The sequence below is a fragment of the Ambystoma mexicanum genome, chromosome 6p, assembly GCF_040938575.1.
Source record: "Ambystoma mexicanum isolate Mex_15411 chromosome 6p, UKY_AmexF1_1, whole genome shotgun sequence".
NCBI lineage: Eukaryota > Metazoa > Chordata > Amphibia > Caudata > Ambystomatidae > Ambystoma > Ambystoma mexicanum.
Window position 1 is genome coordinate 1,492,616,643 of NC_090935.1, and position 27,709 is coordinate 1,492,644,351.

Genomic DNA, 27,709 nt, shown 5'->3' on the forward strand with positions numbered 1-27,709 from the left:
CTGGTGGCATGACCACGAGGAAGCCGTGGTGGGCCTGTGGCCAGACAACTGATGCGGATACAAGCCTAAAGAGGGGAGGCCAAAACCCTGAGCTCTGCACGAGAAGTGCATTTGCAACGGAGATGAGCCACAAAAGGGAAGCAAATGCTTGCAGAGAGAGAACAAAATTGATAATCAAGGCTAGGGAAACCATGAGGTTACGGGAGTCTGAAAACCCAGAGTAGAGACATATCAAGTCTATCAGTGGGCCAGAGGACATTGGTTAGCCCTCAGAAGTCCAAAGACACTAATAGTCTCAGTAGGAGAAGCCACAGAATCTGCTGTCTGGAAACCCCAAACAGGCAGACACCAAACTGAGGCCCTGCTCGAGTAAGCCTGACAGAGGGCCAGAGGACTTTGAGAAGCCCACGAAATCTGGACTCTGCATATAGAATTGGGAGGAAACCAGACCTGGAGGGTTCAAACCTGTAAGAGTAAGACAAGATTACTGTCAGTCAACATGGGGGAAATGTTGTAATCAAGTTAAAGGGAAAGTGCGCTAAAAAATGTTATTGTCCCAATTGTTCGGGCATGTGTTTTTCAACATACTGTGATTCGTCATAAAAAACGTTAATATGCATCTTACCTTAGTTTTCCTCACCTTTACACACGTTTATGTTAATGTTAAAGGTATTTATATAGCGCACCGTCACTAACGGAGTTGGTCTCCAGGCGCTCAGGTGGATCTGTAAACAAACAGTGGGAGGGTAGATTAGTGGGTGAAGAGGGTGGAGGAAAGTGAGAGGTGGTGTACTGTTGGCAGATTCAGTTCGGTTTTCATCATGCGGTGAGCTTGGGTGTGCATATAGGATCGAAGCAAGTCCTTGCATGCTGTTGTTGCGATCTATGTGTTGATTGTTTGTTGTTGGGGTGTTGTGAAGTCCGTGAGATTAGCTGTGAGAGAGGTGGTTGTGTGAGTATTTGTGTGAATTAAGTATGCAGAAATTTGAGGTTTTGCTCAGTGGGTTGTATGTCTCATAATCCTTATTGTTTAGTATTATGTATCGGGTTGTCATACTCGGTAGGTATATCCTTTCTCTTGATTTACTGATTGTCTAGTTTCTGAGGTGATACCGTGGCGGGATTCCAGCAGATAAATTGGGCTTAGTACCCCAGGTTCGGCGAGCATTATCCCCTAGTTTGATAGTGGTGGTATATTATCATTCACCAGCTCCTTTCGATCTATTTACTGTTGGTAGTCCATTGGTGGTATATTCTTCTCTTCCCTTTCCTTAGTGGTGAGGCTGGCCTCCAGCTAAGTTATTGAGCTTAGTACACCCAGGGGGCGAGCACAATCCATGCTTTGGTAGAGGTGTTTTTTTTATCATTCCCCGCTCCTACCTATTTACTGTTGGTGGTCCATTGTTTACGAGGTGGGCCGGGTGCTGGGTCATACCTTGCTCTCCCCTCTGATTGATCTGTGGGTGTTCTTTGGTATGGTTTGATGTGGTGTGTCTATTAATTTATAAGTGGATATGTTACTGATCCGTATATCCTTATTTTATAAGGGTTGATGACTTAGGGAATCATAGTAGGTTCTTCTCTCGTCCTAGTTCCTCTGTCTATGTCCTTATCGGTATTCTTCCTGGTTATGGGATAAAAAGCCATGATTTGAGGAGTTTCCTGAATTGTAGGTGATCTCTTGTGTTCCGTATGTTCTTTGGTAGTTTGTTGCAGGTTTTTGGGGTGAGGTGAGAAAAAGAGGATCCTCCAAGTTTTCTCTTGTTGTATGATTTCTGTTCCTGTCAGAATGCACCAAAGTATCAACTGAAAAGGATACAATATTCAAAAGGATACAGGAGGTAGGGTCTTCCGGATCCCTGTTCACCCGACTTGATAGTCGTGAAGTCAACAAAGACCTTCCAAATGATACAACCCTCTGGCTGATAAAACAGGCAGAGCGATGGATCACTGGAAAGGGCATGGGTAAGGTATAGTAATCCAGCCTAGGACAAATTAAAGTATCATGAATAACTGCTCCAACCTGAGTATGATGAGTTAGATAATGACAGGAATGATCACACTGACCTGTATCTCTGGGTAGAACAATCCAGAAGTCTCTCGATGGATTTGAAATGAAGAACAAAACGACAGGGAAGGGAAAATTAGTAAGGGAGACTTATCCCGGACGGAACGAGGCTCACGCTAGATACGGGTTGAATTCACCACAGGATAGCGTCCAAAGTTCAGTTCAAAGTCACTTCCAATAATCCTTGAAAGGCTTCCTTCCCACTTAGGGATCAATCCTTCTGTTAATTCCACAGATGCAGGAGTTAGAAGAAAATAGCGTTTGAAGACAACGTGAGCGTGTGGATTTACACGCGGGCAGGAATCGCGCAGCCTAGGCCAGCCGCGTGTGAAGACAACGTGCGCGTGTGGATTTACACGCGGGCAGGGTTCGCGCAGCCTTGGCCAGCCGCACTTGAAGACGAAGAGCGCGTGTGGATTTTACACGCGGGCAGGATTCACGCAGCCTGGGCCGGCCGCACTTGAAGACGAAGAGCGCGTGTGGATGTTACACGCGGGCAGGATTTACGCAGCCTTGGCCAGCCGCGTATGAAGACAAAGAGCGCGTGTGGATTTTACACGCAGGCAGGATTCACGCAGCCTTGGCCAGCCGCGTATGAAGACAAAGAGCGCGTGTGGATTTTACACGCGGGCAGGATTCACGCAGCCTTGGCCAGCCGCGTATGAAGACAAAGAGCGCGTGTGGATTTTACACGCGGGCAGGATTCACGCAGCCTTGGCCAGCCGCGGGTGAAGACAAGGAGCGCGTGTGGATTATCACGCGAAGGGATAGCTCCAGGAATCAGCGTGTGGCGGAACACACGCTATCGAAGGCCCAAAAGTAGCTGTAGGAATATACCAGGATGTTGATCAGAGGTTCAGCTACACGACGCCAATAGAGACGATCAGAAGCAGCGAGTGAAGTTTCTACGCTGCTTAAATACGTGATACCGTAGTTCACGTGACGAAGCAAAAGTCACGTGAAGTTAGCGACGTGAAAAGTGTAAACGTCGTTTTCCCGGTAACGTATCGAATAGCTTCCATTTGGAGTAGAACGGTCTAGCTGTTCTCCGAGCGTAGCGTCCAGCATGCATGACAGTGCCATCCCCCAAAGGGACAACCTCTCCCCTTCTTGTGTGGAAGCGCTTCAATAAAGCAGGAGCATGAATGTTGGAAAGAGGTTCCCAGGACCTATCTTCGGGTCCATAGCCCTTCCAGTCCACCAGATAATATGGTCTACCAGAACAGAGTTTCATATCCAGTATGTCTTGTACCTCGTATTCATCAGACCCCCGCACAGAAATAGCAACAGGCCGTACCGGCAGTCTAGTAGTGTCAGAGAATGGCTTGATGAGCGAGACGTGGAATACAGGATGCACCCGCCATCGTTGTGGCAAAGCCAGACGTACAGCAGCAGGATTAAGAACATGGAGCACAACATACGGACCGATGAATCTAGGCAACAATTTCTTTTTGCCCGGAATCCTTAAGTTCTTAGTGGATAGCCAGACTTTCATCCCAGCCTTATAGACAGGTGCGGATACCCTATGAGCATCGGCATAGAACTTGTCACGTCGTTTGGCCTGCTCCAATTGCTGCTTCACCTTTCTTTGTAATCTCTTCAGATCACGAAGCGTACGGCCTGCGGCAGGCGTGTCCAGGGATAGACCGGAATCTAGAGGTATTGATCGGGGGTGTTGTCCATAGAGAGCATAGAACGGTGAAGTGCCTATGGCACTATGATAAGAGTTGTTATAGGCGAATTCAGCCGCCGGCAGTACCGTGAGCCAATCCGATTGGTATTGCAAACACAGACACCGCAGATATTGTTCCATAGTACAATTGACCCTTTCAGTCTGTCCGTCGGTTTGAGGATGATAAGCGCTGGACATTCTATCATCAATTAGTAATGCAGATGTTAAGGCTCTCCAAAAGCGTGACGCAAACTGCGAGCCCCTGTCAGTAATGATTACTGATGGTAGACCAAAGAAACGGAATATATGTTGGATGAATAGATCAGCCAGAACAGTAGCAGTTGGTAAACCAATACAAGGAATAAATAGGGCCAATTTAGTGAAATAATCCACTACGACCCATAGGGTATCATATCCTTGATTTGGGGGGAGTTCCACCACAAAGTCCATAGATATCATGTCCCATGGTTTGGTAGGGACAGGCAGGGATTGGAGTAAGCCCACTGGTTTACCAGGAGTATTTTTACATTGGATACATACAGAACAAGAAGATACGTAGTTTATAACGTCTTTTGCCATGGATGGCCACCAGCACCACCTTTTGAGCAGGTCCAGTGTTTTCTTCTGTCCAGGATGGGCTGCAATCAAGGAATCATGATTCCATTTGAGGGCTTTATTCCGCATTGAAGGAGTTGATAGATAAAGCACCCCCTGTGTGAATGGTAAACCGTTATGCACGTCTAGATTCATATCCTGGACTACTTGTGGATTATTTTTTACCCACTCTTGTATTTCGGTTTTTAAGGATGGTTGAACCGAACAACCACAAATCACATGATCTGCCAACAGCTGGATCTGTACTTGTTTTTCTTCCTGCGCCTCTTTACTCATACGGGACAAAGCGTCCGACTTAACATGTTCTCGGGCAGGACGATAGGTGACCTGGAAATCGTATTGGGCAAAAAAGACATGCCATCTGGCCTGACGGGCCGTAAGGCATTTCATGGATTTGAATGCTTGGAGATTTCTATGGTCAGAGTACACCAACACCTGTTGTTTGGCCCCAAGAAGATGATGACGCCATTCTCGGAAGGCATCTTTGATAGCCAGCAGTTCCCGCTCAGTAACGGTGTAGTTCCGTTCATATGAGGTGAGTTTACGAGAGAAGAAAGCCACTGGGTGTTCCTCCTTGGTTTCTGTGCAGACTTGTGAGAGCACTGCGCCAATAGCGACACTGGATGCATCCGCTTCAACGACAAACTGGCGATCAGGATCCGGATGTTGAAGCACGGGTGCAGTGGTAAATGCTTCCTTCAGTTTTTCGAATGCTGCTTGGGCATGTTGGTTCCAACAGAAAGGTACCTTGGAACTAGTTAAAGCCGTCAAAGGAGCTACTGTTTTGGAAAAGGAATGGATGAATCTGCGATAGAAATTCGCAAAGCCCAAGAAAGACTGTAGCGACTTGACGCTATGTGGAATTGGCCAATTCAAGACGGCCTTTACCTTGGAACGACTCATTCGAGCACCTAGATTGGTAATGTCGTAACCAAGGAATTCCACTTCCTGCGAATGAAAGACACATTTTTCGGCTTTCACATAAAGGTGGTTCTCCCTAAGTCTTTGTAGGACTGTAGAAACATGTCTGACGTGTTCCGATAGAGATGAGGAGTAAATCAATATGTCGTCCAGATAGACAACCACAAATCGGTCCATGATGTCTCTGAATATATCATTCATGAAGAATTGAAATGTGGCGGGAGCATTGCACAGACCAAAAGGCATCACCAAATATTCGTAAAGACCATACCGTGTCTTAAAAGCGGTCTTCCATTCGTCGCCTTCACGAATGCGAACCAAATTGTATGCACCTCGCAAGTCCAGTTTGGTGAAGTAACTGGAAGTGCCTAACTGATCCAACAGCACGTTTATTAGTGGTAAGGGGTATTGGTTTTTTATGGTGATATCATTAAGTGCCCTGTAATCAATGCATGGTCTGAGGTCTCCCTCTTTCTTAGGAACAAAGAATAGAGGAGATGCAGCAGGAGATTGCGAGGGTCGTATAAAGCCCGTGGCTAGCGCCTTGTCAATGTATTCCTTTAACACGACATCTTCTTTAGGTGTTAAAGAATAAACACGGCCTGTAGGAATTTTGGCACCCGGAATCAGTTCGATAGGACAGTCGTACTGTCGATGAGGAGGTAATTGTTCTGCCTGGCCTTTATCAAAGACATCAGCATAATCAGCGTATTCGCATGGTATGATATTGTCGCATTGATGTACAACGCTGATAGTAGAATCCTCCACCACAGAGGCCAATATGTGTTGTTTATTTGACACCTCCTGACTGGTAAAGCAATGTTCGTTGCAATGAGTCGAAGGATATTGGAGCGATCCCGAAACCCAGTCAACAGTAGGATTGTGAAGGGTTAACCATGCAAGACCAAGTATGATCTCGTACTGCGGAGCAGCAATAACATCGAAGACGATTTCTTCTGAATGGTTATTTGATAACGTCATCCGAACAGGTACCGTCTCCTGGGTTACCATACCAGAAGTTAACACAGATCCGTCCACGGTATTCACCGTTTCAGGTTTTATTTTGTTTACTAGGGGTAAGGAACGGTTCTTGGCATAGGTGATGTCTATATAATTGCTGGTGGCTCCAGAATCAACCATGGCCTTGGAAACCACTTCTCGCTCATCACAATGTAACGTCACCTGAACTATTACAGGTGCATGTTTAGGAATGGTACTGGAGTCCGATGAAACACTCGACATAGGGACTCCTGCTAATGTCGAGTTTTGGCGTTTCCCGCACGCTTGACGGGTTTTTTAGGACATGTTGCCAATAAATGCTCGGAAGAACCACAATACATACATAAGTGGTTTTTTCTTCGGTTCTCCCGTTCTGCATTGGACAATCGGCCTCTCACGGCGCCTATTTGCATGGGTTCAGGGTCGTTAGAGATGACTGCTGGTGTCTCTGACCGCCCCGAGACTGGCATGAAGGGCTTTTTCTCTCCCTTTCGAGCATTCCTTCGGGCGTCGATTTGTAGAACCAAATCGAGCAGCTCTGGGAAACCCGTAGGAACCACAGGAACAGTAGATAAGGCGTCTTTCAGTTCTTCAGAAAGACCCTTGTAAAAAACAGCCGTTTTCTTGCTGTCAGGCCATTGGGTTTCCGCCGTCAGTTGATTGAACCGGGCGACGTAAGACATAAGGGGTTGGCTGCCTTGTTGTAGGTTAAGCAACTCTAAATCTGTGGCTTGAGTAGAGTAACGCATGTCAAAGACTTTACTCATACCAGTCAAGAGATCGTCACAATCGTACAACAAAGGGCTATTAGTTTCCAACAAAGGGTTAGCCCAAGCAGCAGCCGTGCCCCCTAAATGGGAAAGCACGAAGGCTGCTTTTGTGGTTAGGTCAGGAAAAGATGCAGGACGGCAAAGGAAATGGAGTCGGCACTGGTTTACGAAGGTTCTGTAGGTTTTGGGATCACCCGTGAACCTTTCTGGAGGGGCCAAGGGAAACTGAGTGGGCATAACCACGTTAATAGTCTCCTGTGGGGGTGCCGTAGTCCCAGATCCGGATGCGGTAGCCATCGGCGCTTGTGTTCCCTGAGGACTACCATGTAGGGCGTCTTGCATAACGTCCATACGGTGCCGTAACATGTCCTGTGCAGTAACCATTTCGTTTCTCAAATCGTGGATCAACTGTGTCAAAACAGTTAAAGGATCCGTACCCTCCATGGCTTCTGATTCTGTCAGAATGCACCAAAGTATCAACTGAAAAGGATACAATATTCAAAAGGATACAGGAGGTAGGGTCTTCCTGTTATGCAATACTAGAACCTTAGGCTAGTTACAATAACTCCCGATTGAATAGGTTTGGAGGTCTTACCTGAGCAGACTGATATGTTCAACGGGAAAGCAAATGCTGAGCTCAAGAATCTCCCCGACCAATGCGTCAACCTCTCAACCGGTAGGGAAACTCAGCGTGAGAGGTACGCACCAGTCAGGGAAACCCTCTGGGGAAGAAAACCCTGGTCGAGCGCAGGATCCGAAGATTGGAGTGTGGTTTGAGTGTGGTTCGCAGGCTGATGACTCCTATTCGATCATGGCGTTGAGTATCGGAAGACTGCTTCTGGAGAGGGGAGAGATGAGAAGCGAAGAGATGAATAGTAGCAGTACAGGAAGGGAAATGGGTAAAAACAGGCAGGAGACTGATTTCCCTGACCTCTTAACCAGCCGGATTAGAAATACCAGGAGAGAAGCCGAGAATACGGGACACAGAGAGTGGTAACTGGAACACTAGTCTGTAAGAAGAAAGTAAAGGTAAGTAGAATCAGATCCTAAAATACTCGAAGAAGGAAGGGACTTGGACGAGAGTTTTTGTTAATACCCAGAATGCAGTAACTCGAGAACTCTGAGGCAGCGTTTCAGAATGAGACGCTAGATGAATCCGGGGAATATGTATCTGCCAAGAATGCTGGATAGAGGATCTGGAAGGTCAAGAGAAGAGGGGTTAGTAATGGTAGAGGTAGAGGCTTTACGAAGGATTGAGATTGCCTAGTTGCGAACTCACGGAGCATCCGCTAGCACAGTAGCGACGCGAAGAGCTGGAAGTCTCCATGGCCTATGAAGAGTCACGTGAGCGGTACGCCGTACCTCTGGCGAACGTGAGAGGACTGGAACGGCAATAGCGGAACCGTTCGTACTGCGATCCACCATCTTGGAGGTACCATTCCGAACGGAACCGCAGAGCCGGCTTCTAGACCAAAGGGACCAGCGCTTCGTGAGTGTAACAGTTCCGGATCCCTGTTCACCCGACTTGATAGTCGTGAAGTCAACAAAGACCTTCCAAATGATACAACCCTCTGGCTGATAAAACAGGCAGAGCGATGGATCACTGGAAAGGGCGTGGGTAAGGTATAGTAATCCAGCCTAGGACAAATTAAAGTATCATGAATAACTGCTCCAACCTGAGTATGATGAGTTAGATAATGACAGGAATGATCACACTGACCTGTATCTCTGGGTAGAACAATCCAGAAGTCTCTCGATGGATTTGAAATGAAGAACAAAACGACAGGGAAGGGAAAATTAGTAAGGGAGACTTATCCCGGACGGAACGAGGCTCACGCTAGATACGGGTTGAATTCACCACAGGATAGCGTCCAAAGTTCAGTTCAAAGTCACTTCCAATAATCCTTGAAAGGCTTCCTTCCCACTTAGGGATCAATCCTTCTGTTAATTCCACAGATGCAGGAGTTAGAAGAAAATAGCGTTTGAAGACAACGTGAGCGTGTGGATTTACACGCGGGCAGGAATCGCGCAGCCTGGGCCAGCCGCGTGTGAAGACAACGTGCGCGTGTGGATTTACACGCGGGCAGGGTTCGCGCAGCCTTGGCCAGCCGCATTTGAAGACGAAGAGCGCGTGTGGATTTTACACGCGGGCAGGATTCACGCAGCCTGGGCCGGCCGCACTTGAAGACGAAGAGCGCGTGTGGATGTTACACGCGGGCAGGATTTACGCAGCCTTGGCCAGCCGCGTATGAAGACAAAGAGCGCGTGTGGATTTTACACGCAGGCAGGATTCACGCAGCCTTGGCCAGCCGCGTATGAAGACAAAGAGCGCGTGTGGATTTTACACGCGGGCAGGATTCACGCAGCCTTGGCCAGCCGCGTATGAAGACAAAGAGCGCGTGTGGATTTTACACGCGGGCAGGATTCACGCAGCCTTGGCCAGCCGCGGGTGAAGACAAGGAGCGCGTGTGGATTATCACGCGAAGGGATAGCTCCAGGAATCAGCGTGTGGCGGAACACACGCTATCGAAGGCCCAAAAGTAGCTGTAGGAATATACCAGGATGTTGATCAGAGGTTCAGCTACACGACGCCAATAGAGACGATCAGAAGCAGCGAGTGAAGTTTCTACGCTGCTTAAATACGTGATACCGTAGTTCACGTGACGAAGCAAAAGTCACGTGAAGTTAGCGACGTGAAAAGTGTAAACGTCGTTTTCCCGGTAACGTATCGAATAGCTTCCATTTGGAGTAGAACGGTCTAGCTGTTCTCCGAGCGTAGCGTCCAGCATGCATGACAGTTCCAAACAGATGTCGCTGCTGGATCTGAGTGGCCTTGTAGTGTGATGTGCGTTTAGTTTTCTTCTGAGGAACTCTGCACCTTGGTCGTGGATTGCTCTGTGGGTTATGCACATTGATCCGAACTTGATCTGCTGTTTGATGGGTAGCCAGAGTAGCGTTTTAAGCCCTGCTGTGATGTATTCTCTTCGAGGTAGTTTAAGGAGCAGTCTGGTCGCTGCATTTTGTATGAGTTTATTTAGGAGTCGTTCAGGCATGCCTAGATATAGGCTGTTGGCGTAGTCTAATCTGGACATGATGAGGGTGATGACGGTAGTTGTTTTGTTGGTGAATGAGAGGAATGGTAGGATCCTTTTAACAGATCGCGGGAGAAAGACGCGTTTCTTGATTAGGGCGTTTACTTGTGGCTCTAGAGTGAGTTTGTTGTCCATCAGGACTCCCATGTTTTTTACAGTCGATGATGAGGCTGAGGTTTCACCAAGTTCAGTTGGCCATGGGATGTAGAGGTTGTCTTCTCTGTTTTTTGTGATGGTCATTATTACTGTTTTACCTGGGTTGAGTTTAAGGTAGTTCGAGTGTATCCAGTTGTATATTTCATGAAGGCAGTTCTCTAGTGTTGAATTGTCTTCTTGTGAGTCTTGTATTTTGTAGATTATTTGTGTGTCGTCAGCATAGTTGTAACAGGTGAGACCATGTCTTTCGATGATTTTAATTAGCTGTGACAGGTAGATGTTGAATATTAGTGGCGAGAAGGATGATCCTTGTGGTACTCTGCATGATGATTATCGTGGGCTGGATTTGTAAGGTTTTATCCATATTGTTTCTGTTCTGTTTGTTAGGAAGGATCTGATTCAAAGTAAGGATTGTTGGTGATTCCGAATTCTTCCAGTCTCATGATGAGGATGTTGTGGTTAACTGTGTTGAATGCCACAGAGATGTCTAAAAGTATAAGAGTGGTGCTGTTGTTTGAGTCTGCTTTCGCCTTTAGACCATCCCAGATTGAAATAAGAACTGTTTCTGTTCCTTTCATCGGTCTGAAGCCTCCTTGTGTCTCGTTTAATAGGCAGTGTTCTTCTATGAATTCTTGGGTTGTTCTATATATGTGTGTTTCCAGGAGTTTAGGTGGGTAGGGGATGTTGGAGATGGGTCTGTAGTTGGAGAGGTCCTCTACGTTTCCTGTTGTATCCTTGAGGAGTGGTTTGATGTATGCAGATTTGAAGGCTTGAGGCACTCTTCCTGTTGAGATTTATTGGTTGAGGATGTTCTTGTAGTATTCCATTGGTGTTCCTTGTGCGAGGATTGATTTGTAGATGTCAGGGGGGAGGGGATCCGTGGATAGCCCGATTTGTTGCTTTGATTTACGAGTTTGATGAAAGTCTCCACTGATATGTGCGGGAAGTTTTGGAGTTTGTTCTGGTGTCCCTTGCATCGGTCAGTGTCTTCAGTGTTGTGGTTGCATGGTATGTTTTGTATGGTCTGTTGGATGGTCATGATTTTATTTTTGAAGTGGTCTGCAAGGTCACTGCATCATTTCTTCGATGGTAATGGAGTGTTGTTGTAGCCGGGTGGTTTTTTATTTCGTTTATGATTTTAAACAGTTGTTTTTGGGTGTTTGGTGCTTTGAGTATTCTTTTGTCGTAGTATTTCCTTTTTGCTTTTTGCATTTCCTTTTTGTATGAACGGGTATGTTGTTGAAGTTTGCATTTTTTTCTGCAGTCTTTATTGATCCTCCATTCTAGTTCTAGTTTTCGATTTTTTCCTTTTCATGTTGTCTTGTAGCAGGTCGAACCATTTTGCCGTTGCTCTTTTGCGGAATGTATTGAAAGGTTTTTCTTTTGCGATCTCGTTGATTGTTGTGGTGATCCAGTTGTGAAGCATATCTATTTTAGTGTCTGTTCAGCTTCGCCCATGGCTATTGTTTATGGTTTGGTGATCTCCAGTCGTTCAGTTAAGTTGGCGTTTTTTATGGTTCTCCAGTTTCTTTTCATGATGATTGGTAGTTTTCTTTTTTCTTGGTTATTGGGAAGGGCAGTGTGATTACGAAGGGGATGATGAGGTGGTTGCTCCAGAGGATCTGAAACAGTGGTGCTGTGGTAATTCATTTTCTGTTGGCGGAGATTGTGTCTAGTGTATGTCCTGCCGTGTGGGTTGCTCCTTTGACCAGCTAATGTAGTTCCATTGTTGTTAATTGGCTGGTAAGAGATTTTTGTGAGGTTGTGGTTTCTTCATCAAACCAGATCTTGAAGTCTCTGAGGATAATCAGTTGGTTAAGCTTGATAGTTAGGTTGGTGATTGCTTCTGTGAAGTTGTCTATGAAGGCCTGTAAAGCACTGGGGTGGTTATCTGTACTCCTGCTCTCTATATGGCAGAGCAGAGGCACAGAGCACCCCAGCCAATATTCTCTATGCGGTAGCTATGGTCAAGCAATCAAGGCTTAAGCTCTCAGGAGGTGATGCAAGCTGGTTCTTAAGTACAGTGTAGTCCCCAAGCACCCAGAAAGGAAGGTCCACACACTATGTTAGTGAAAACACAGTCTTTATATAAATAAGGTTTAAGGTTATATACACATTCACAATAACACACTTTGTACTCTGGCAATACTATAATGGCAAATATATATAGGTCTATGTGGTACCACTCTTAACTATCGATTCCTTTGAAATACATCAACTGCTAACAGTTCAAAAATAGCATACGAATCAGATTATAAGATGAATCAACGAGAGATACAGAAAGAAAGCAAGTTAAATCAAGCAATGGCAGAACACTCCCCCGGTTACCTAGATACAGTTCTGTGCGAGGGTCCCCTCCCCCCCACCTGGGCAACCTATTAATAAAGCGTAATTGACTAACCCAGTCCAATTATGCTCAATAAAGTCTTGAGTCCTTCTAAAAGATTCCACAACCTCAAAGTACCTGGTTTCGTAGAGTTCAGTCGATGAGTTTTCGACAGGCCCTTCTTGAGTGTGCTCCCTTTAAGGCAGGAGCCACGGGTTGCCGAGAGTCGGTGAAGAAAAGGGTGAGCACTGTCATTGTAGCAGCAGCTTCAGTTCTTGCGTTGCTCGTTGACGATCGGTCAAAAACGTCCTGCAAGCTGACGCATGCGGTGCACCTTGACGACGACAAGAGTTCGTAGCCTCAAAAGAGTAAATGAAAAACTTTGGCCCTGCAAGGGCGTCGAGTTGCCAGCGTCTCTGTGGTCTTCAGGTGGCGGGAAACCCACAGGCGGATTCTCCTCGGTCGTTGGCGGCCTTGACTTTCTCTGGCAGGATGAAAGCGGTCGATGATGATGAGCAAGGGAGTCCTTGTTTCAAAGTTCATAGGCAAAGGAGCACTGCGGCTCTAGCCGGCAATGGCGGTTGTCGACAGTGATGGACTTCAAAGTCCGGACGCTTCGCTTCATGATTCCACGGTGGTCCCCTTCTCCGGTCGGCAACCTTTCGATGGTCTGACATCCAGGGAGCTTTGGCAAAGATCAGCTGACGCACAATGGTCCCTCGTAGCTTTCGAAGAGGTCTCCTAGCCAGGTCCTCTCTTGTGTCAGTCCCTTGACAGTCACACAGCTTTCAGATTAGCGAAGGACAGCAGCAGCAATTCTTCTTCTTCCAACGGGCTTCAAGGTTAAGCATCAAGTATCAACTTCAGCTTCTGAACGATTTCCATCAGTGAGAGGCCCTCAGATATACTGTTGATCTCCCATTCACTCTGCTGGGTCACACTCAGGCAACCAATCATTCAGAAGGTCATTCTGGCAGGCAGTCAGCCAATCAGGCTCACAGTGCATTCAGGCCATTCTTCTCCATCCAGACACTCACAACACGGAATAGGGATTCGGACAAGCACTCTGCCATTCAGCTCTCCACACTGCATCAAGCCAGTTTCAGGAAGTGCTGTCTCAGTTATTGTGTCATTCACCAGATACTAGACACCCATAACATGAAACGCATATTTGTCACACACTCCATCAACCCAGGTCCCACCCGACGAGCGTACCCACAACATACAGTCATTGGAAGGCTCCAGCCGGTCTGGCCTGGACTTCACTACAATACCATACATGGAATTTCCACCCAACAGCCAGTCAGGAGGAAGGGACAGAGTCAGGGCTTCCCGGAACTTCGGGTAAAATAAGGTAACAGGCGATAGAAAGCAAGAGGCCACCGGGGCCATCATGTTTCCTACCAGGAATCAACTGATTCCGATGGCAGGGCCTGGGTATCCCCAAAATGGAGGATACTCAGAGCACTAGTCAAATTCAGCATGGAGCTGCCACCAGCCCATACGCTGCTCTGTGGGCCACACACAGTGGCCCAAAAACATACACTAGGAGTACAGGGTTGTACCCCCTACCTATGGGTGCCATAAGGGTATCCCAAGGGTCTGTTCACCACAACCAAAAAGAGGAGGAGCTGCACTGCCAGGAGTCCCACATGAACTCCTGCGCGGAAAACAAGACAGAACATACATGATAAAGCAATAAAGGACAAGGATATGGAGGTCCTATCCCTCCAATGCATTTCCAGCATCACAAGGCCACATTGTATGTTGGTGGTCTGTATATCAGTATGAATTTCAGGTTTGTTCTGGGATTTGTTGATAGACGTATGATTAGGGATTCACATTTGTTGATGTTTAATGGGTCTTTCGCTTTAATTTCCAGGTGTTCCTTGTGGATGATTGCCAGTTCACCACCTCTTTTGGTTTTCCTGTTTACTTGGATGCACTTGAAGGTATCGAGCAGGCAGTTATTGAGGGTGATCTTGTAGTTGTCATCTGGCCATGCTTCATTTACGAAAAGGATGTTGATGCCTCTGTCTCTTAGGAGGTCGTAGATTTTGGTGGCGTGTTTGGACATTGATCTTGCATTGATTAGATTGCAGTGGATCTTTTTGATGTCATTTGGTTTGTTTTTTATTTCCGGTTTTGGTTTGTGGGTGTTCAGTTGGGGTGCTTTTATGTTGCCTCCGAGCGGTAGAGGTTCTGTGAAGACGGTTTCGTCGTTGAATCGGTCTGTGAGATTGATAATTGGGTTGCTGACTTCTATTGTGTATTAATCTCTTGCCCATCTGTTCTTGTTATGTAGGGAGTAAGGGGGTTGGCATCATCCCATTCTCTTCTCGGGTCCCCTCTTCTTTTGTTCCGTTGTTCAGGTGTTTTTTTTTATCTGTGTGGAAATGTTGGTATTGTTGGAGTATCTAGGTTCTTTGGTTGGTGCGAGGTACAGTGTAAGGTATATGGATTTTTCTCATGCAATGTTTGTTCTGTCGATAGTATTATTTTGCAGGGTGTTTTCCGTGTTGAAGGCGTCTTCTGCTAGGGGCGGTTGAGCTTGTGTATCTGTGTTATTTGTTCTGTGTACCTTTTCTTTTTGTCTGCGTCCAATACTGCATCGGGTCATTTTGGTTTTAGGTGGGAGGAGTTGGTCTGGGTGATAGGTTTATAGGGGCAGTTTCCTCTTGTGATGCCTCGTGCCACGCTAGTGTTGATTTTAATCCTAAATTGTTCCGTCTGGTTGTTTCTGAGGGTGTGTCTTTGTTTGTTCAGTTGGGTCTTGGGTCAGTGGGACTTTGTTCTGTCAGCTGGTGCTAATCCTCTTAAGTTGTTCTGTCTGCATGTTTTCGAGGGTGTGTCTTTGTTCAGTCAGTTGGGTATGGTGTTCCTCTTGTAATGGGAGGGCTGTTCTAGGGGGTATTGTACGTTAGAGGGTTTGGCGTATGGATTGGGCTAAGGGTGCAGGTATCTGGGAGGGGAGTATAGTAGTAGTTACTGGCTTAGTTTCTTGCTGGATGTCCTTGGTGTCAGGTTCCTAGGATTCAGTTGTAGGAGCTACTGATAATACCTAGACGACTGAGGGACAAGAGGAGGAGAGTTTAGAATTTTACAGGTGGTTTACAATGAGACTGTATTCTTGGGTGTGGGGTATCAGAAGTCTGAAGCGATGTAGGTTTCGGTGGGAGCCAAAGATGATTGAACAGCTTAATTTCTGGGTTCGGTTCCACAAGGCAGGCAGTGATCAAGATTCAGACAGGGGGAGATCAAGTATCAGGTTGGGGATGCCTGGGTGACAGGGGAGGTTTAGGTTTGAGGGAGGTAGGTGGTAATTAACACCCAATTGGCGCCTAGATATCCGGAGGAAGATTCAAGGCTCTAAGTGGCCAGCAGCAATTAAACACCTCGACTGGGAAAACCTAGGCAGCAATTGAACACCTAGGCTGGAGTACATGGACAGCGGGAGAGGCTCTGGCCTCACCGTGTGGGAGGTTTAAGTTATGAACTGGAGGTGGGGACACCTAGATTTTTCTTTCTCACAGTGCAGGTTGATATAGGATAGAAATGTTGGACCTGAGGGTCCTGTATTTAGGTGGAGAGGCCTAGGCCTCAGAGATACCACAGGAGATCACGCTGATATTCGAGTCCTATATAGTGGGAGAGAGACCTAAGTTTCAAATGTAGTTTCAAATGTAATTTCAGGTGTGGTTTCAAATACAGGGGAGTACACTTAGAGGGTCCTCTATAGTGGGATAGAGGCCTGAGTTTCAATTGCATTTTCAAATGCAGTCTCAAATACAGGAGCACACTTGGATGGGTCTTGTATAGTGGGAGACAGGCCTAAGTTTCAAATGCAATTTCAAATGTAATTTCAAAATCATTTCAAATGCAGTTTCAATGCACTTTCAGGTTACAGGGGTCACAGTTAGAAGGGTCCTGTATAGTGGGAGATTGATTCACTTTTAGAACCCCTTTCGGTTTATGTAGAATTTTTTCTAAAACCTTTTGTAGGCCAGATGCCATCATATGTGAAGGATTCAGGTGATATGATAAGGATAACTCGGAACTTAACTGTAGATGACAATGATATTCTAGTCACTATGGACGTAGAGTCCCTGTATACTTCCATTCCACAGACAGAATGTCTGGAAGTTCTAGGCACATTCTTGAATAAGAGATTAGAACCACATGTTCCACCTACTAAGTTTATACAAGAATGTGCACGAATAGCTATGACTGAGAACTTTTTTCTATTTAAACAAACAACGAAAAGGAGTTAGTATGGGGGCAACATTTGCCCCAGATGTGGCGAATCTGTTCATGGCTGAATATGAAGAGAAATACATCTCAGGTGAATCTAGCCAGTTAAAGCAACAAAGGGATCTGTGCAATATTCTACGGGCTTGGTATAGATATATTGACGATGTATTTTTAATATGGAGGGGTACAAGTGAAACACTGAACCAATTCCATATATGGCTTAACACATGTGACAGTAATATCAAGTTCACTATGGAATGGCACAGAGATCAAGTAAGTTTTTTAGATCTACTTATCAAGAAGTCCAATACCAAGCTGGTTACCACTCTGTATCGGAAGCCAACTGACAAGAACACCCTCCTCCACTATTCGAGTTTTCACCCCGTAGGCCTATGCCAAAATTTACCCTATGGACAGTTTTTAAGGATACGGAGGAACTGTACAGAGAAGGATGAATATAGAAGACATGCAGAAGTTCTGAAAGCACGGTTATTGGAGAGAGGCTATCCGCATAAACTGGTTAAGAATAACCTAAAAAGGGCGCTGAACAGGAACACAGATGAATGCCTGCTATTGAAAGAAAAGAAACAACAGGATAGATTAGTGTGTGTAACAACTTTCAATCCGGTTAGCAATGAAATTAAAAAGATTGTGAACCGCAATTGGGACCTAATCAAACAACCAGGAACTCTCTCAAAAAAACTATTTTTGCTTTTAAGAAGAATCAGAATCTTAGGCAACGTCTAGTACACACTTACAGAGATTCGAATTCTGAGCAAACTATACTGAACCAATGGGGGTTACCCCCCATTATTGGCCACTATAAATATGGCAATTGTGTATCCTGTCCATTGACAGAGACTAGACATGAATATAATCATGGGTCGGTAAAATGGAAATTTAAGACGCATACCAATTGCCGTACCAAGAATGCCATTTATATTATTAGTTGCCCTTGCAATTTGATGTACGTAGGAAAAACGACTAGAGAGGTGCGCCAACGTATAGGCGAACACCGGAGCTGTATACGGAATAAAGTGGCTAATAAGCCACTTGTGGACCATTTCAGTCTGAAACAACACAAAGATATTGACCTAAGATGGTTTGTGCTACAGACTATAAAATTACCTAAAAGAGGAGGGGATATATCCACTATGCTCCATAAACTGGAACAACGATGGATATATCGCCTTGACACAGTAAAGAATGGCCTCAATATTTCGGTGGAATGGGGAGCCCTCATTACACACTAAAGGGAAGAGTCTGACCATTATCCACTTGCAATATATTAATATATTTTGGTGATGGGTCAACAAGGGTTTTCCAACTGTACAACAATTTGACATTACTGCATTTTGCAGTTCATAAATAAACAAATAAATATACGTAACCTCTACACCATGTATATTTATAAATATATGTACAATTAACTATGTGGGTGGTCCTCCCACAAGGTTTAGTAATCTCAGAGAAAATTGAGTTGTTTCCCTATTTAACGAATAGCATTAGCACTCAGGAACATGATTAAACACGAAAAAGGTAAGTAGTCCCTTGTTGATGTCTAGGAACGGAGTAACTTGTCCGTCCTTTGTGTTTACCTATTATTTAGGTACTTCAGTCCCCTTTCTATCGCGATCACGACTGTGACGCGAGCATTAATAGATACATGCCGCAGAATAACAAACAGCGCCGGAAGAGGGAGAACGAAACAGAGCTCTGCGGGCTTCCAGAACGAACGAATCGAACTACCAGGTAAGCGCACGAGCGGGGAAAGCCGTTCCCATGCAAAAGAATCAACCACACGTTGAATTAACGCGACGAGTGGATGGGTTAGGTATAGGGGAAATAAAGGCATGGGGAAGTAGACTAAGGGGCGCCATAAAGAATGTAAATATATGAAAAAGATACAGAGTACAAAGGGGCTTTTTCTAAATATAAACTCCTAGGTAGGGGGGATATAGCGAAGTAATCTCTATGAATAGCCCGATGCGGGATGATTTAAATTAACAGGATTACCTTAATGTCTGCATTTTTATCTATTCATCCACAGGATTGCTCAAAGTATTTACTTCATGGTCGCTACCAAAGGCGGCCTTCTATGAAAAATCTTTGGATTCAGAATTGAACTTAAGCCAGTTGTAAGTCCCATTCTAATCGCCCAATTAGAGATACATTTAAATACTCACTCCCCGGTAACACTCTCCCATTTCCCTCATAGGTAACTACCCGAGTTGCGAAGAACCCCTCTTGAAGAAATAAAAGGGCCAAAAGATCGTATAAATAGAGAGAATCAATTGGATTCTATTCTAAGTAAGTATCACGTTCTAAAAAATAAAAAAAGAACGGTTTGTTTGTTTGCATCTAGGTTGGTGGGCAGATTGAGGTGGCCACTAATTGAAAATGTAAATAGGATTTATCCAGGTAGCAATACGAGTGGGTGTAAAGGTAATCACTCATGGATGTTGTACTATGATAACTTTTTAGAATCACATCTTCACATCAAATGTGTTCTAAATAAAAGCGAATAGCCAACAGGGAATGAATTGGAAATATGTTTTAAATGTTTTGTTAGTTTTTTAGCGTTCTAAAGTATTTTATTGTATTTTAGGTGGTGATACTCACCCTACTTGATATCTGTGGGAATAAACAAACTCCCATTAATCTTGTCCTGAAGAAGGTTGTATGAATTAAGGGTCGACGAATATTCACATCCTGAAAATAGACAACTGAAACACGTGTAGACGAATGTCGGTGTGATAAGCACGCACAGACGGAACCATCAGAACAGTGGATGGAGGACTTTTGTGAAATTGTCTCAATAGAGCAAGAGGCCTTCTATATATGAGGCCTAAATATACACATGTCACCAGTGTGCTATAAAAAGTAAAAACAGTATGAATGGTAGGAGTGAATCAGTCTGAGTCGAATTTACATTTAATTGTTTATTGAAATGTTTTAGCATTGCATATGAATTTATTATGAGAATAAAAAGTTTTTAGAAACAAAATTTGAACATTTATTGATATTTATGAAAAAATAAATGTACTAAGTGGCTATTCCCTGTCCGCTAGGTCCAACCCCTTTCGTTTTAGTATATAACGCCTGAAGGACCTGGGACTATAAGCAGGCACCCCTTTTTTGTATAATATAGTGGGAGAGAGGGCCAGGTTGCAGATGTAGTTTCAAATGCAATTCAAACGCGGTGTCTAATGCAGTTTAAATGCAGTTACAGTGCACTTTCAAATACAGGGGGCACACTTGGAAAGGTCCTTTATAGTGGGAGAGAGGCCTAAAGTTCAATTGCAATTTCAAATGTAATTTCAAAATTAGTTCAAATGCAGTTTTACTGCACTTTCAAATGCAGGGGCACACTTGGAAGGGTCCTGTATAGTGGGAGAGGCCTAAGCTTCAAATGTAAATTCAAATGCAGATTCAATGCACTTTGAAAGTATTGAAAGTATGGGGGCACACTTATAAAGTCCTGTATAGTGGGAAAGAGGCCTAAGTTTCAAATGCAATTTCAATTGTAGTTTCAAATGCAATTCAAATGCAGTTTTAGTGCACTTTCAAATACAGGGCAGACTTGGAAGGGTCCTGTATGGTGGGAGAGAAGCCTAAGTTTAAAATAATTTCAAATGCAGTTTCAGTGCACTTTGAAAGTAGGGGGGCGCACTTAGAAGGTCCTGTATAGTGGGAGAGAGGCCTAGGTTTCAAATGCAATTTCAAATGTAATTTCAAATGCAGTTCAAATGCACTTTAGTGCACTTTCAAACACAGGGACACATTTGGAAGGGTCCTGTATAGTGGGAGAGAGGCCTAAGTTCAAATACAATTTCAATATAATTTCAAATGTAGTTCAAATGAAGTTTCAATACACTTTCCAATACAGAGGGCACATTTAGAGGGTCTTGTATAGTGGGGGAGTGGCCTAAGTTTCAAATGCAATTTCAATGTAATTTCAAATGTAGTTCAAATGCAGTTTCAATGCATTTTGAAAGTAGGGGGGCACACTTAGAAGGTCCTGTATAGTGGGAGAGAGGCCTAAGTTTCAAATGCAATTTCAATGTAATTTCAAATGTAGTTCAAATGCAGTTTCAATGTATTTTGAAAGTAGGGGGGCACACTTAGAAGGTCCTGTATAGTGGGAGAGAGGCCTAAGTTTCAAATGCAATTTCAATGTAATTTCAAATGTAGTTCAAATGCAGTTTCAATGCACTTTCAAATACAGGGGGCGCACTTAGAGGGTTGTGTATAGTGGGAGAGAGGCGTAAGTTTCAAATGCAATTTCAAATGTAATTTCAAATGCAGTTCAAAATGCAGGGTTGGGCGTGGCCATCTTGTGCTAATCTTATCCGTTGATGCATCGCCTCAAGTTCGAGTACCCTCGCAGCAGTAAATCATATCCCCCGCCCCGGAAGCTGACATCACTAGACGCTGACGCCCCTTTTCACAAAGCCAATGCACATCTCGTGTCAAGGTTCTCTGTGCGCAAGCTATTGACATGTCTTCATGGAAATGGCTTGGCGCCTATTCCCTCAATAAGTATAAACAGACCCCTTCTCATCAGACAACATCAGAGTTGCTTTTTCAATCATTTCACTATTTCTTTTTGTTGTATTGCCTGTGTCTCATTTCTGCTCTGTTCAGATACTTTCTTAGCACAAAGCCAATGCGAACAGATACTTACACTAGCATTACTATTGATTTCAATCGTTACTTCTATTTTATTCAAGAATGTGTCATATAATGGCAAAAGTACAGCCCTACCAGTATGAGCCAGAGTATTCTGAGGAGGAAGTAATTGAAAGAGAAATATGCGGAAACAATGCGGAATCGAACGATAGTTGGGAAGATGAATCACCGGAGCATGAGGCTGAGCCTAGTCGCATGGAAGGCGTTTCCACCTGGTGTACCTGCAATTGCTGCGAGGTCATGCCAACTGAGTTGTAGAACTGCTGCTGCAAAGAAAACTCTGGATGCTTGGCATACATATCAGAAGAAGAGACACCACCGCTATGCGTTACCAAGCTGCATGACTTCAGGGCAGCCTGCCTCACAAGGTCCGTGTTGAGGATTATGATGGTGCTTATTCATGAAATTCACGCAACAGTTTGCCCTCGCAATCCAAGTAATGAGTAAGTGTACTCTAGGTGTGGAGTTATTTTGATCACTGAGATGACTAACATTTATGTTTGTCAAACAACACTTCTCTGTGGCCCAAACCTTTTTATGGATTGAATGGGTGTTCACTTTTGTGTAATGTGTCTAGACTTCCAAGCCCAAATTCATTTATCCATGAAGTAACTTTTGTAACTATGCCATATAATTCAGGATGCATTTTTAGGTAATGGTGATACGCTTGCATGGTTAATTCAATTACAGTATGTATGTTTCTCTTCCACAGGTGGTACAGGCTGGTGGCCTATCGTTCGTTTACATGGTGGCTTTATGGGAGGCTTGGATTCCGCGTTGGACGAGTAATACCCACCTGTGTCGTTGGAGCCATTTGCACCAAATTCCCTAGTGACAGCAGAGAGTACAAGGGATTTTCACACACTGTGCTGCAACCTCAAGTATACAATTTGTTGTTTGTTTGTGCCATCAACATCACCAAACTAAATCAAATACAAATGAGCATATACAAATAGTTGTTTCAATTTTTCAGTGAATCAAGAACACACTCACTTGTTTATGAGGGACATGAAAGAATGTCTGGTGCCCTTTTGTAATCAACTCGTCCGTAACAATTCCTCCCCCTCCATTATACCCTACTCCGGTACTGGGTGGGTGGGAACGGCCTAGGTGCCAAACACCATGTACACTTCAAAAGGGATCTTCTGCACAGTGATCATTGTTCTCATGACCTCCCCAGACCCAGTGTCTCCAAACTCCCCTCTTCAAGACCCCGCCCCTGCGATCCACATAAGTGGGTCTCCCCTTAGCAGTGTTCTGGGCCTTTTGCGCTCGCTTCATGCCCATCCATCCCCCCTCCAGTATCAATGGCAGTTCGCACCTGTGACCATGCGCTCGCAAGGGGTCAGGGATGGTGAGAATGCTCAAGGTGCCAAGCACCATGTACACGTCAAAAGGGTTCTTCTGTACGGTGACCATTGTTCTCATGGCCTCCCCAGAACCAGCATCTCCAGGCTCCCCTCTTTAAGACCTCGCCCGGGCAATCCACATAAGTGTGTCACCCTTCAGCAGTGTTCCTGGCCTTTTTCGCTCGCCTCATGCCCATCCATACCCTCTCCAGTATCAATGTACCAGCATCACTGATGACATTATGAATAGGGTACACATTCTAGCATTGGATTGGTGAGGGGCCTACGGAACAGTTGATACTAAATGGGAAACAAGATGATAATTGGCCGCCATCTCTCAATTGTTCTTGGCACACGTGGGTCAGCTGGGCTCATCTCTGCGGTCTGAAGGTCAGAAAGCTGTGTGCTCCCTTGCCCTAACTAAACTAAACAACAGGATCTGATAATGCAGAAATAATGGCACACATACATTCTTGCATGAATTGGGATAATCAGGTCGCATGAGCTAATATATTGGCATTCTCACCTTTACCCTTTTGTGTTCCCTTTAATACCGCAAACTCTGCACCCAGGTGCCAATCCCAAAGGTTTGATCTGCCATCTGGCCCGCTTGGGTCCTCATAAAATAGGTAGACGTTTGTTGTTTTTTGTGAAAATATATCGCCACGCAGGATTAGGGCTGTGGTGGGGGTCCTGGAGTGATCGGGCTGCTGGAGGGTCAGATGGGTATCACCATGAAAGGAACTGGGGGGTCGGAGCTGGTGGGCTCTGGGCTGGCAGGTGGTGGTTGAGAGGGCACAGGCAGTTTAGTGGAGAAGAATGGGCACTTGGCTTATGACTTCTCATTGTCTCACGCTCTTCGCAGATCAAATTCTTTCGGAAATCATACTACAGGATTCTAACAAGGCATGGCTGGCTTCTGTTAGAACAGGACTCATGCAGAGCTGGCAAGGAGGAGGCAATGGAGTGGGCTGGCTGTGGTAGGTGCTGGGGATGATGGATGAGAGCTGCATTTCTTTTTTTTTTAAACTTTTATTTTTATTCAGCTTGGTAGAACAGATACAGGTGAGCAACAAGAGCATGTAAAATCAAACAACTTAATACAACACAGTCTCATAGAACAGGTCGAGGGGCTCGACTCGCCAGCAATGGGGAGTAGCAGGACAGTGCAAGACCCGGTAAGGGGCCATTCAGGGGAGGGCTGGGGGTCAACAAGAGGAAGGCACTGGGGATGTAGGACCTGAGTCAGTGTCGGGGGGAGACATAAATAATCGGAACTTCAACCAGATGTCTCTGGGCCTAGAGCAGGCGGGCTGATGTACCGCCCAAGATTCCTCCGTATCGGAAGCCCAAGTGACCGCTCTAAGCCACTTTGCATGTGTCGGAATGGTAGGTCGAAGCCAGCAGAGTAGTATCGCCCGAACAGCCAGAAGCATACAGAGGCCAGCCAGTCTCCTAGAATCTTGGTGGAGGTCGGGAAAGTCATGGAACAAGCATTTCATTGGGCTAGGGGGGATAGGGTGGTCGAGTATCGACGAGACAGTGGAGCAAACAGCGTCCCAAAATTGGGTGAGGCGGGGGCATGACCATATCATGTGAAAGTAGCCAGCTCCATCAAAGCCACATCTAGGACATCTAGGGGAGGAATTATTCGACATACGGTGTAGTCTGGCTGGGGTATAATGGTACCTGTGGAGTAGCTTAAATTGAATTAGTTTAAATCGGGAGTTAAATGAGACCCTCTGGATACGTGAGCACATATGGGACCATCGGTCTTCGGTGACTTCCACCCCAAGGTCAGACTCCCAAGCATGCTTTAGTTTAGAGAATGAAGGGGGCGATCTGGATTGTACCAAGGTGTATAGTCTGGAAGTTTTTCCCCTCATTGGGTAAGGAGAGGTCAATTCAGTGATCGCCAGCTCATCAGGCGGTAGTGCTGGGAAGCACTGGTACTTATGTTTGAGGACTCTACGGAGGGATGAATATTGAAGCCATACCGAAGGACGCTGTCTGAGGGGCGAAGGGAGGTCAGGCCATTCTATGAAATTACCATCTACAAATATGTCTCGGAGCAATTCAAATCCTGCCCCCGCCCATGTGCGAACAACCGAGGGGGGAACCTGTGGGATTCCCGGGAGAAAGTTCCAGATCGGGAAGTTACCATGAAAGGGATGGGTGGTGCCCAATAATTGCCAAGTTTTGGATAAAGCCAGAGATGTGCACCGCACCGGGTCCAATGAGCCCGATTCCATTGGGATAGGTGCGATCACCAGGGATCTAATATCGCGGTCACCAACCGACAATCTTTCTAGCCTGACATGGGGGGGGGGGTCGGATACGTTGAACCAATGTGCAATGTGTTGAAGCTGGGCTGCTAGCCAGTACTTGAGAAAGTCGGGTGCACCGAAACCACCCAACTCCATCGGAGAGGCCAGCGTCTTGTACTTAAGGCGGACCGCCCCGGAGTGCCAGAGGAAGGTGTTGAGGATCCGTGTTAATGACTGAAAGAACTCGACTCCCGGCCATTGTGGGATATTGGCGAATCTATACAATAGCTGAGGGAGTACCACCATCTTCAGTATTCCCACCCTCCCTGCCAGTGAAATAGGGAGGTTGTTCCAACCCCGAACTTTTTGCATGAGATTTGTGAGGTATACTAGATAGTTCTTCTCGAGAACCCGATCAATGTGTCGCGACACCACTACACCCAAGTATGTAACCTCAGATTGGGCCCACGTGAATCCAAAAGTGTCGGGAGGGGGGAGTGTGCTGGGGGTGAGCGGGAAAAGAGTTGATTTAGCGCAGTTAACCGTCAGGCCAGAAATACTACCGAAGAGGACAACATCCTCCAAAATTGGGGCAAGGTTGAACTCAGGAGACTGAATAAAAAGTAAAGCGTTGTCAGCATATAGGGAAACTATATCCGAGACCCCGGCGGTGCGTAGACCTCTATGGGAGTGGAATTGGCGGAGCATGTCCGCGAACGGTTCCATCGCCACTGCAAAAATTAATGGAGAAAAGGGACAACCCTGTCTAGTACCCCTAGCTATTTGGAAGGGAGAGGAGCAGCGGTCCTCGGTGCGGACTCTGGCCACTGGATTTAAGTATAGAAGCTTGACACAGGACAGGAACGTGGGACCGAATTTGCATTTATCAAGTACACGCCAGAGATAACTCCATGAAACGGAATCAAAGGCTTTTTGCATATCGAGTGTGGCGGCCACGGCGTGGACGTCCGGGCTCACCCTACTTATAATATTGAAAAGGCGCCTCAGACTTAAGGAGGTAGAGCGTCCCGGAATAAACCCCGCCTGGTCAGGATGAATGATATGTGGCATGAAGGGGGCCAGGCGTAAAGCCATTAATTTAGCATAAATCTTGACGTCGCAATTGATTAACGATAGTGGACGGTAAGAACCGCATTGAGTGGGGGGTTTGCCCGGTTTTAACAGGACTGTGATAGTGGCTTCGCGGAGCGTGGGTGGGAGCTGACCCGCCATCAACGATTCCTCCCAGAGCGCGACCAATTGAGGGAGTAGCAAGGTCTTAAACCGTTTATAGAACTCAAACGGTATTCCGTCAGATCCCGGGGATTTGCCTGATGAGAGGGAGTCTATGGCCTCCGAGAGTTCCAAGGAAGTAAATGGGCTCTCAAGGGCCTCGATGGTATCGGGGGAGAGAACCGAGAGGGGAAGCCCGTCCAGAAAGGCGTCTATTTCAGCTATGGTGGCTGTATCTGAGTTAGCATACAGGGTTTGATAAAAGGAGAGGAATTCGGAATTAATATCGCCGGGGGAAGTGGCTAGGGATCCATCAGGTCTCTCAATGCCAGGAATGGGTGGGGAACCAAACTCGCGGCGGAGAAGCCTAGCCAGGAGACGAGACGGGCGTTCACCCTCACCATATCTCCTTGCCAGCCCAGGGTTATCGAGAAATCTCTGTTCGCGATCCGCAAGAGCGCGGAAGGTGTCTAGCTCCGTGCCGATCGAGGCAAGGGTTTCAGAAGTTTGTTTCAGTGAATATTGGGCCTCCAGCTCGGACAGTGTGGCCTCGCTATCGGCAATCTCCCTACGGATAGTTCTAAGGATGCCATTTTCTTTAGAGAGGGCGATGCCTCTGATGTAGGCTTTAAAAGTTTCCCAGAGGGTGGCTTGTGATGAGACGGAACCGGAGTTGATCTCAAAGAACTCCTCAATTGCCGATTCCAATTCCGAACTGAAGACCGGGTCGAGGAGTGAGAGTGGCTTCATCCTCCAGTTCCTGGTACGGACCTGATCCGAGCCCCAGGATAGGGTAATAGTTACTGGTGAGTGGTCGGAGAGAGTCCTGGGGAGAATCGACATGTTTGAGATGCTTTTTATGAATGTATCAGAGACTAGCCATCTATCAATGCGGGAAAAGGAATCATGCACCGAGGAATAGAAGGAGAAGGTGCGGGAATCGGGGTGAAGAAGCCTCCATGCATCAAACAGGGCCAGGCGGGGAAGCGAAGACAGTGTAGCATATGCGGCCTTGGTAAGGTGACGAGGGCGAGAACCAGATCTATCGAGATCCACATCCAATATTGTGTTAAAGTCGCCCCCCCAGAGAATGGGCACCAACGGGAAACCATCCAGAAGGGACGCGAGATGTGTGAAAAATTCGGGATCATCGATATTGGGGCCGTAGATATTTAGTAGGATCACTTCCCTATTCTGTAATATGCCATGAAGCAGAACGAATCGGCCCAGGGGGTCTATTGTCGTGGCTATGGGGTTATATCTGATACTCTTATGAATTAGGGTCATCACCCCCCGGC